The 11646-nt window shown below is 46.3% G+C and overlaps 1 long non-coding RNA gene across 1 annotated transcript; it reads right to left on the reverse strand.

Moving 5' to 3' along the window:
- Positions 1-8469: 8469 nt before the first annotated feature.
- On the reverse strand, positions 8470-9247 carry LOC120358970. Its single transcript, XR_005575865.1, has 2 exons — positions 8785-9247; positions 8470-8621 (listed from the first exon to the last, which is right to left on the reverse strand). It is a non-coding gene; the product is annotated as an uncharacterized LOC120358970 (long non-coding RNA).
- Between the last annotated feature and the right edge of the window lie 2399 nt (positions 9248-11646).

The raw sequence follows: 11646 nt of genomic DNA on the forward strand, positions 1-11646 counted from the left end.
CGCAGGATTCATCTTAAAGGTAGGTGAAATAACCTGTAAAGTGAAAATTCGGAAATTAGCATTTGTTCGTCCGGTCACAGCCCCCCCCCCCGAGGTAGAGGCCCCTCTCACGCAAAGGGAGAGAAGAATAAGAGAAGAGGACGCAGCGACCAACTGCGTCGAGATGAAGGAGGCGGAGGAGCCTCGGGAGCAAGCCAATGATGCCCCCCAGGCTCCTCCAGGCCAACCTCAATCACGCCAGGGCTGCGCAAGATATGCTTGCGCAGTGCCTGGCGGAGGGGGGTGGCGGGCTGGCCATCGTCGCCGATCCTTATAGGATAGCCGAGGGCAACCCCAACTGGGTTGGAGATCCCTCGGGGAAGGTGGCGATGGTCAGCCATCATGTGCCGGGCGCTCCGCCGATGATCCCTATATCGGCTGGCGAGGAGTTCGTCATGGTCGAGTATGGACCCATCGATGTCCTGGGTTGTTATCTCCCCCCTAGCCTAACCAGGGGGGAGTACGAGGTGGCCTTAGATGGCATGGAGAGCGACATACTAGGTCGCTCTCCAAGGCCTGCCGTTGGGGGGGGACCTCAATGCCCACGCTGTGGCTTGGGGCTCTCCCCGCACAGACGTCAGGGGCCGCCTCGCCCTAGAGTTTGCGGCGGGGCTCGGCCTAGTCCTCTTGAACCGGGGCCGGGTCAGCACCTACGTGGGGGCCGGGGGGGAGTCCATTATCGACGTGACATGGGCCTCCCCCGGGGCCCTTAACAGGGTCCGAGGATGGACAGTGGAGACCGGCTCCCTTGGAGAGCTGTCTGACCATAGACTTATTTCCATGGAGCTGGTCTCCCCCCCACGTGTGAGAGCAACGCCGCCACACCCGGGACGGGAATCGATGGGTACTGAGGAAACTCGACCCCGAAATCCTCAAGGTCAGTCTCCTCGCCACCACTTGGCCGGAGGGAGGAACTGACCTCGGAGCCAAGGAGGAGGCGGAGCGCCTATGCGAGAAGATGTCGCGCGCATGCGACGCCTCCATGCCCCGCAGCAGAGCAATGGCGCGCCGTGCCGCCTACTGGTGGTCCGCGGAGCTCGCCGAACATAGGCGGGCTACCGTGGCCGCCAGGCGGGCACACACGCGCGCCAAGCGGCGGGGCATGGAGGAAGAGTTGAATGACGCTGCGGCGGTCCTCAGGGAAGCCAGGAAGGCTCTGAGGACCGCCATAGCGCGGACGAAGGCAGCGGCCTGGGAGGATTTACTCTCCGAGCTGGACCGCGACCCATGAGGGAGGCCTTACAAAATAGTGACGAAAAGGCTTTGCCCTTGGGCGCCTCCAGTTTCGGAGACGCTGGACCACCAGTTCCTCGGAACGGTGGTGGACACTTTGTTCCCCACCAGGGGGAGGGACATTCCGGACAGATCCGGCCCTCCCCCAGGATGGACAGAGGAACTGGAGGTGTCCAGGCACGAAATGGTCGCGGCCTTCGCCCGCATAAGAGGTAGGAGAGCGAAGGCGCCCGGGCTGGACGGAATATACGCCAAGGTCTGGGCCCGGGCGTCTTCGATAATAGGGGAGGCACTTCGTGGCCTCTACACGAAGTGCCTCCGCGAAGGTATTTTCCCCAGGAGGTGGAAGATGGCCCGGCTTGTCCTCCTTAAAAAGGAGGGCAAGCCAACGGAGAGTCCCTCCGCTTATAGGCCCCTATGTATGCTGGATGATGCGGGTAAGATTTTCGAGCGAATCATCGCCAACCGCATCATCCAGCATATGTCCCGGTACGATCCCGAACTGTCCCCCAGACAATATGGATTCCGAGAGGCGAGATCGACCGTCGATGCCATACGACAGGTCCGATCCCTCTCGGAGTCCATCACGGGGGACGGGAAGGTGGTGTTGGCGGTATCCCTGGATATCGCCAACGCCTTCAATAGTATACCATGGGGCGAGGTAGTGGCGGCGCTTAGCGAACACTTTCGCTTGCCGCCCTATCTCGTTGCCATTGTAAGGGACTATTTCCGAGACAAAACCGGACTCCAGCAGCGGAGGGACATGTCGTGCGGCGTTCCGCAGGGGTCCGAGTTTGGCACCCTGCTATGGAACGCCGCATACGACAAGGTGCTCCGAGCGGCTCTCCCCCCCGGCTGCCATGTAGTTGGCTATGCGGACGACACGTTCGTGGTAGCCGGGGGAGACTCCTGGGGAAAAGCTGCCGCTATGTGCAGCTGGGCAGTGGCCTGCATCGTCGGCTCCATCAAGAGCCTGGGCCTGCGGGTAGCCCCGGAGAAGACGGAAGCCATCTTCTTCCACGATGGCTTCTCCGTGGTGCCGCCCGAGGCCTTCGTCCGGGTGGACGACACCCAAATCCGAGTGGGGGCAACCCTAAAATATCTGTGGTTGCAACTGGACGGTCGCAGGGCCTTTGTCGAGCATTCCGACAAACTGGCCCAGCGATTGGGCAAGATGGCTGACGCCCTGATGGGGCTGATGCCCAATCTCCGAGGACCGAGTGTCGGTGCGAGGCGCGCGTACGCCTGCGCGATCATGGCTGGGGCTCTCTATGGAGCCCCAGTCTGGTTTCGCGAGGCACTGGCCAGCCGCCGCATAAGAGACGTGCTGCACGCAGTGCAGCGGTGGCTGGCGAGAAGAATAGTGCGCGCGTACCGCACTGCCCCCAGCGCGGCGACCATGGTACTGGCGGGACTCCCACCGGTGGAATTCACGGCCGACGCTTTGGCATTGTCATATGCCAGAGCAAAGGCCGTCCGCCTACAGGGGGGCGTGGTTACCCCCAGGGTTGCCGCGCTGTTACGTGAGAGGGCACGCTGGCGGGCTATGACAGCGTGGCGAGAGAGTCTCGCCAACGACCCGCCGGCGGCAGGATCTCGGATCTTGGAGGCCGTCCTACCCCACTTGGACGAATGGGTGGGCCGACCTTGGGGCGGTCTGTCCTACCGGACGACACAAGTGCTCACCGGGCATGGCTGCTTCGGTGAGTACCTGTGCAGAATATGGAAGGAGCCGACGCCGCAGTGCCACCACTGCGAGGCCGACCAAGACTCCGCGCAGCACACGCTGGAACACTGTCCAGCGCGGGAGGAGCTGCGCGGAGTCCTGAGAAGAGAAATCGGAGATGATCTCTTCCTGCGGGCCATCATCAGCCAGATGGTCCGCAGGGAGAGCGCTGGGGTTGCGGTCTCCTCCTTCTGCGAGCAAGTAATGCGGCAGAAGGAGGAGGGCGAAACCATCAGGGAGAGGAGGCCGGAGGGACGCATGCCCCCCGGCGACAACAACGACAGGAGCGGTCGGGACGGGGGCCATGACCCACCTTGGTTCCCCCCCCGGCTGCCCCGAAGAAGGAGGCTCGCCCCCCGCCCACCGGGCCGTAACGGCCCGTCCGCTAATATGCGGCGGGGGTGCGGGCGATCAGCTGCCGTCGCCCCCTTCCTTCCCACAATTAGGGAGGAGGAGGACAGCGACGGCGCTAACACAGAGAGGGGGCGACCCTCCTCCCCAGCGGCTGCCGGCCCCGCCTTCGAGACGCGCAACCGTGGGAGGAGGGGGGCCCCTCGTTATAATGGTGAACCCGGCGAAGCAGACCCGACTTATCGGTCCGGGGGGGACGACTCTGCGATGTAACGCGGAGCCGTACCCCCCCTCTGCCTCGCCGGGTGGGGGGAGAGGGAAGCATCTCCCTCTCCGCCTCCAGGGTAGTTAGGAGGATCGCGCCGCTGTCAGCGCGGCGCGAAGAGGCCCGAGGCTACGGCGAGGGCCGGATACCCCGGGCCTTACCACCAAACCATCAGGGGATGAGGCGGGGGGGGTCTGGTGTCCCCCTCCCCCGACCTAGGACAGATTAGGCCCGCAAGCCCTGCCGGGTGCGCCCACGTTGGGTGCACCCGGCGAGTCGAATCGGCCTAAGCCGACTGGGTCCGGGGGGGCTCCGGAAGCATGCTGCACGCGTTCCCGTAGTCCCCCAGTCACGGACCAGGGCATGACACCCGGAGAGGTTTTAGTGGGTATGTCCCCGCCGACACGTCGTCGGCGGGGAAGAGCCCCACATAACCACCAGGCCTCCCCCGGGGCCTGGGGTATGCGGAAACGCATTTCCTCTCCGTTATAAAAAAAAAAAAAGGTGGAAACATGCGTAAGAGAAGTTTATTTGAAAAATTTTTAAACAACGAATATTATTTTATATTCGAAAATATTTTAACCCTTTACGTCAATTTAATAAATATAATTTTTTACATTGGATTTGTCAGCAATCTTAAAAACCACTAGAGAATGATTTTAAAATTTAAATTATTAGTCTAGTAAACATAAGAAAGAATGCAATAAATGTAACACTTGTAAGATATGCGTTATAAAAGCAATTTGCAAAATAAGTTTGGTTTTTTTAACATTTAAGTAACATCATTAGTTAAACTTAAGATACCACCACTTGGATTTTATTAAAAAAATAAAGATTATTAAAAATTTTTTATTTTAATAAAATTATCTCATTTCTGTTAAAATACAAATTTAAATTATTTAGGTTGAATTAGATTACACAATTTTAATATGTTATTTATTTTCAATTAAATACCACTTGGGTTGGAGAATTTTTCAATGACAATACAGAGATAGTAGCAATTAGATTTTGTATAGAAATTTTTCTTATTGCTTTTTCTATTTAGCAGCGACATTTTTTTGTAAATTGAAAATTTTTTATTTCAATAAAATTTTCTCAGTTTGGACTTTTTTCTTTTTAATTTATTTAAGTTAAATGTTATATATTCTATTGACACTTATTATAATTAAATACAACCACTTGAGTTAAAATAGAAATATTTTTCAATGAAAATACAGATACTACCACTTGGATTACACAATTTAAAGATATTTAGTTTAAGTAAATACCACTTAGGTTTGAATAAAAGATTTTTTAGAAAATATTAATATATATCATTTGGGTTAAAAATAATGAAGATTTTTAGGGGCGCGTACAAACACAGGCGCTTTTTTTTAAATTTTTTGGAAAAAATAATTTTGTACTGATATCACACGTTTTTTTATTATTATAATTATTATTTTTATTTTCACATTAATAAAAAAAAATATACCTTAGCAAAACTTGAAGTGTTTATCTCTTAGAAGATGTTTTCGATCCTCTAGAGTGACTTTAGATCGCTCAGTGCACTGAACTTGTTACGCTGGACTTGGCGCAAAGGTGCGACCGCGCCTATTGATTAAATGTATTGTGTGCTGCTCTAATATTCTCCAAAGAAAACTGAACTGTAAGATTATAAGATAGAAGTTAATTGTGTTAATTTAAATTTAAAAAATAATCAGAATTAACTCTTACCGTATACAAACAATTGCCGCTGCGCTGTCGACAAGCGTTCAAAGAAGACCAATTCGTTATCTAGCGTAGAAATTTCTGCATCACATACGCGCACAGACTGTCAAATTTCCTAGGTTAGATAATTAAATAATGCATCACATGGTCGCATGAATGCAGCTAAAAATTTTACCGAAACGATAACGCATATTAATCGATCCAATCGATAACATTAATCAGCGACCCTCAACGATATAAAACTTTATACACAGAGCAATCTTTTTTAATTTGAAGCGGGTTAATGATGTCGCATTTTAAGTTCTAATTGGACGATTTTAACATGTAATGACATTAACCTGACACGAATTGGATTAAAATCATTAATTTTAAAAACGCTATGTGATTGGTTGTGTTAATTCGCGTGTACTGTTATGTTGTTAAATATCTAAACAATTCTCTGCCTGCACCGGACGTAACAGAGACGTGCTGTTTTGATCACAAAGTCGCAGAAAATATGATACGTCTTGTGCACGTCGCTGCGACGTAACTAAATAATTTGAATGTTTTAATTAATTAGCTGTTTGTTGAATTTTCTTTTGTATTATGACTTATATTTTAAAGATAAATAACATTTCACTTTTTAAAAATGATGTTTTTCATTTAATGTAATTAAATTTAATACGTAATTGTGAAAACGTTACGTAGAGTAATGTACAGTTGGGAAATACTATCGCGGTATCCGACTATCCGGTAAAAATCACTATCCGATGCATCTTTCATAATAATTTCCTTAACCATGCAATGAGTGATATTAACTCTTATTTGATTATAACTGTGTTATATGACCAAAAGTAACGGCGCGCAGTTTGGTTAAGTTTGAGAAAGTATATAAAATTACACGTGTACATAAAAGCACTAATATCCTATGACCGAATCACATGTATACATAAAAGCACTAAGAAACTATGACCGAACAGGCTTTTTTGTTTAGATTGTATGTTACTTGTATCGGTCGAATATCTTTCTAGTTTATATTTTAAAGTTTAAATTTAATTAATGTATGGGGTATCGTACGATTGAATCTCAAAAGTTTTTATCGAAGAACTCACCGATTCTCGGACCAATAAGAGCTAATCGGTAAAGAGCAAATAGACGGTCTGCAAATCGTAGTTTCTTTATTTTGTTATTTTGCCGTTGCATATGTCAAATAAAATGAACGAAGAAATGGAATTTGAAGAAGATTGTTTAAGAGAAGCTGAAAAATCATCGATGCAACCGCTACCGCCAACGCTACCACCAAAATTATTATATTCAATGCAGTCTTTGCGGATTGTAAAGAAGGCCGCGAAGACTGACAAATTACAAATGATTACGTCGCAGGTGTCTTCGCAGGCGTCGCATAAGGCCAAGTCGCAGGCCGCGTCGCAGGTCGCGTCGCAGGTCGCGTCGCAGGCGACTCAGACGACGCAGGCCGCACCTCAGAAATACGCCCAGACGGAACGCAAAATATTTAAAAAACGTATGTATTTAAAATGTTTAATTAAACTTTCATAAAAATTTTTTTTTAAATTACAATTAACATTTGTACATAGGCGCAAGTCGCGACCGCGCCTCTAGATAATTATAAATTATAAATTAAAAAAATAAATTTTAAAAATTTTTATTCAATTACAGCTCGATGGAAGAAAGGAGGCTATCGCCACGGCCAACGCGGACGTGGACAACACTGGAAAAGCGATAACCGCTGGAAAAGCGATAACCGCTAGAGAAGCGGAGGCCGCGGTGGTCGCGGAGGCAGAAATGAATGAGGGAGCTTCAAAAGACGTGGTGGCCGCAGTGGTTACGGAAGAATAATACAAAACGTTCAAAATATATACATTTAAAAACAAGTTCACCAATGTAAACAATTATATTTATTTAAATAAATTAACGAAAAATGTTAAAATATTTTTGAATATTAAATAAATAAATAAATAAATAAATTATTACTAGTTTGTTTAGTTTTTAAGATACTTAACCCTTAAACACGTAAGTGGGTCTGAGAGACTCCATATGAAGTTTTGAACGCTTGCTATGTAAAGACGGAATGAGATAGGAGGTTCAGATCAAGATGCAAAAAAAGTTTGAAATCTCCTCTTTCGATTGATATGGTTGATCAACTTTTTTGGTCAACTAGAATTCGAACAGCACGGCAGCAAAGTTTTCTTAGGGTCAATGCGACCCATATAGTATGTAAGTGAAACTTTTTTAGTGAGTATTTTACATAAAAGAGCTGGACAAAATACGTTCGAACAGGTAAGTTTACGGATGTTACTCGCACATAATCTGTCTAAAGTTGGAATACTATAAAATGCTGTTGAAAAAGGAGTTTTTCCAAAATATATAATGAAACACATCAATTTTCAATTTTAGACACGATTTAATCAAAAATACAGGATCGGTATTTTACAGGATCGATGTGTTTAAGGGTTAAAAAGTTCAACCGTGATAACGGCGATTTAATAATATAACAATTTTACTAAAATAATAAAATAAAAAAAAAGTTTTTTTATAAAATAATTGAAATTATATAGTAATTGCAATCATTTTTTTAAAACCACTTTTTAATTCTACTGATTTCAACAGAATGTAGCAAAAAAAAAACTCCAACGATTCTTGAACAATTAATACTCTTGTCAGTGTATAGCAGAAGAGCAAGTAAAGAAAGCGTCGTACAGCTATCAGGCGCTCGTCAGTGTAACCCAAAATACTTAAAATTACATACTTAAAATTGAAGTGGCAAAACACCATCGTACGCATTGTATGCGGGTTTCCTTCTCTCTTACGATCGATCCCGGCCGCTTACGACCGCATTTCTTAATTAAATTAAGTTTTATTATGTTTTTTTTCCTTTACCAATTCTATTATATATTATTTATTTAAGTTATTATAATAAATTTCATTTATAATAATTTATAATAATTTATATTATAATAAATATTTTATTTGCATCTATTATTAAATTTTCATATATATAATATTTTAATATTCTTTTTAAATTTTTTTTTAATACTAAAGTGCCTTTAATTTTTACACAGTTAATCAAACACCATCGTCGTGTCGATATTCGATCCTTCTGTCTCGTTCCAAGGTATCTCTACCAGTTCTAGACTTCCATCCTCTTTCTAGGTTATCCGTTTTCTACTTTCGCTCTTCATTTCCATTTTCTGCTCAGGATCAGAGTCCAATCTTGTCATCTTCCTCAAATCAAATTTTCAATATCAGCCATGTCAATCGGCTGCAGAACATACATTTGTTCTTGGGACAACGTGAAAACACCTTTCGTAATAAAAAATTTCTTTTTAAGACAAATTTACAGTAATGTATTAACTAATCAGTAAATAATACCTACTCGCTGGTAATATATCGGAAGCATATAGATGATTACAATTGGATAAATCCAACAAAGTGGTGGTGGGGTGGATCGAGTAATAGGGAAAACTGACTGAATCGACTCCAAAAGTGTTACCTCCGATTGCTTTATCATCCTTGATAACAATGTCAAAATAATCTGTAACGTATTAACAGTGTCACTAATTATAAAAATTGTAACAGATAGCAAGAATGCATCTGAACAATTTCTCTTGGATTTAACGCTACTCAACCTGTTTCATTCTCCTTGTTCTCCAAGTCATTCACTTTGCTATAACTGTGTCTTTCACTTTCCTGCTGGCTCTCGAAGATGTGCTCGTCAGCTGCCTTTTCCTCGTTATGATCTTTCATACGATGCATCATGAAGGAATCATGATGCGTGGTGTATTTACACTTGTTGCACTGCAGCCAGATCTGAGATTTCGTCAGTATCTTCTTGCCCAGTGAATTCAAGTCGCAGGTCTCAAATTATTTAACCTCATGTCAAATGCGGTCGTAAGCGGCTGGGATCGATCGTAAGTCTGATGTTACATTAATTATGAACTGCGAATATAGTAAATTATTCTTAACCAGGCGAAAAACGGATTAAAGGGTTGTCCGTTCCACCGAAATCGCCGTAACGGAATGGTCAGTTGCGTTAAGTGACAACTACTATTCAGATTAGATGAAGGTGCATGACATGATTGATTGAATATAGCTAATATAATATAGTAGCAAACACCTCCTTGTGTCAAAAATATGTACTGGACAAGAAAATCTTGGCGACGATGACGTTTCTTAAAAGTAAAAATCGAGATTTAGACTTTGCGTCGCGATATCTCGGCTCGTAGGACACGGAGAGAAAAAATAAAAACACTTTATTATACAAGTCGGGGCCAAGCTATCGTTTGAGACTACTCAGAACTTGATCGGTTTAGCCGTTACTGAGTTCTGATAATCTCGCATGCTTGGAACTGGCTGACTCGCGTAAAAGAGGGTCGGTCTGCGACTCGCTTTTTCTACATAGGCGCGAGTCGCGACCGCGCCTCTAGACCATAGTAAGGTATTGCGTAACACTGAGATCGTATTGATAATTTTTTTTGTTTCTTTTTTTCAGATTAAGCCAAATTAAAAAGCTCTTTTAAGAGGTCTTTCAGCTTGGCGGCATTTATCGCTGGTAAGTATTACCCTAGTAAGGTTTTGCGGTACACTAGAATCGTATTGATAATAATTATCTCTTTTTTTTACAGATACAGCACAAGTCTCAGCGAAACAGCTCTTTTCAGAGCTCCGACGAGATACGCAATTTGCTACTGGTAAGTATTCTACCGAGTTATCGCATTACACTATTTTACACTACTAATGAGCATTGTACTAAGATATCGCATTCGTTTCTCTGTTGCAGCGTAACCACACGCGATCCAAAAAATGGCAGCGCGCAACGATGCGTCGCCAAAGCCCGTCGCGCGTCTCAGAAGACTGGGACCACGACCGCGTCACTTTCGCCTCCTCGCCAGGAAGCAAAGTACAATCTCCGCCAAAGCTACAGACGCCACCGGTGCAACGATGGCGGCTTGGTCGCTCCGCTACGCAATCAAACCGGACGGAGCAAGAACCACCGCGCACACGCAGCTCCGCGTCGCCGGTAAAAGTACCGAGCGAAGAAACATGTGCGACGCCACGACGAGAAATGCCGACAACGAGCGGCCGAGATATACCGGCACTGAAGGGCGAGTCCGTCACCATGAATGCGGATTTATGCTGCACGATCGACATCGACTCGATCTTAGCGGGCGGCGTATCCCTCGAAACGTTCCGCTGTAAATGAGGCGCGAATATTTTTACAAGACCGAAAACAATAAGCGTGTGCAGAAACGCAAAACTTACGACGTACCTAGAGAAGAGACACCGCTTCTACAGGAACCGCGCCAACGGGACTTCAAGCACGGTCACCGCGAGGTAATCGCAGACAATTCGACGTGGTACGAGTTTTGCCTCGGTACCGTGGACGATCGAAACCTGTGGGTATTGTTCCTTATGAATCCGCTATCGGATTTGTTTGAAGATACCAATAACGCTGGACGCCTTCGGAAAATGACGAAGGCGTTTGAGGCCTTGGTGCTCCAAGCGACATTTAATTAGTTGCCGCACGATACAAATACGGCGCGCGATGGTGCCAAACACCTCACTTACGGCACCGGTAGAAAGTAGCGCGTCTACCACACCGATTTGATACTATTCGCCAAACTGTTTCCGCCGAGCTGCAGCGTACGAACATGCGGACGCACTGCGCCATGGCGTACATGAGATTCTACGTGTGCACGCATGGATTAAAGATGACACGCGAAGCGGGACAAGAATTTTTAAACATCATCGTCGACGTCGATCACGCCCACGTAGACGTCATACAAATTCATCACGCGTCCAATTTCTTCCGCGCAAACGACACCAGCGAGGCGCTCTTCGTAACGCTGGATCGCCTGAGTGGTCTCTTTTGAGACGCTGTGAACCATGAAAGCAAGAAACGTAAAGTACTGCATATGATTTCTGGCCGATTACGGCCATTTCTCGTTCAATCAAGCGCCAATAAAAACGTTACCCAATAACGGGGTAACGTTCGCGCAGGCATATAACGCCGGCGCCAGAATGGCAAAGTGGGAGGATCCCGGGGCGATCGTACCGTTTTTGCTCTGTAATCGATACAGCGAGGACACCACACCTCAGATACGCAGTTTCACAAACGAGACTGCGCAATGCGTGAAAAACGCAATGTCGCACGCTCGGTATAACGTGAGAGCGATGTACACGTTGCGGATAGAGGAAATTATCACGTTTGATCCTCTGCGATGCAACGACGATCGTGCGTTGCAGTGGTTCGCAACGCGTCAAATTTTTGGAACGCACTCGAAAATTAGGTCGGTAGCTCGCTGGCTCCTCCTCAATGGGGCAATTT

Source organism: Solenopsis invicta, chromosome 11 (assembly GCF_016802725.1).
Source record: "Solenopsis invicta isolate M01_SB chromosome 11, UNIL_Sinv_3.0, whole genome shotgun sequence".
NCBI classification, from domain to species: Eukaryota; Metazoa; Arthropoda; class Insecta; order Hymenoptera; family Formicidae; genus Solenopsis; species Solenopsis invicta.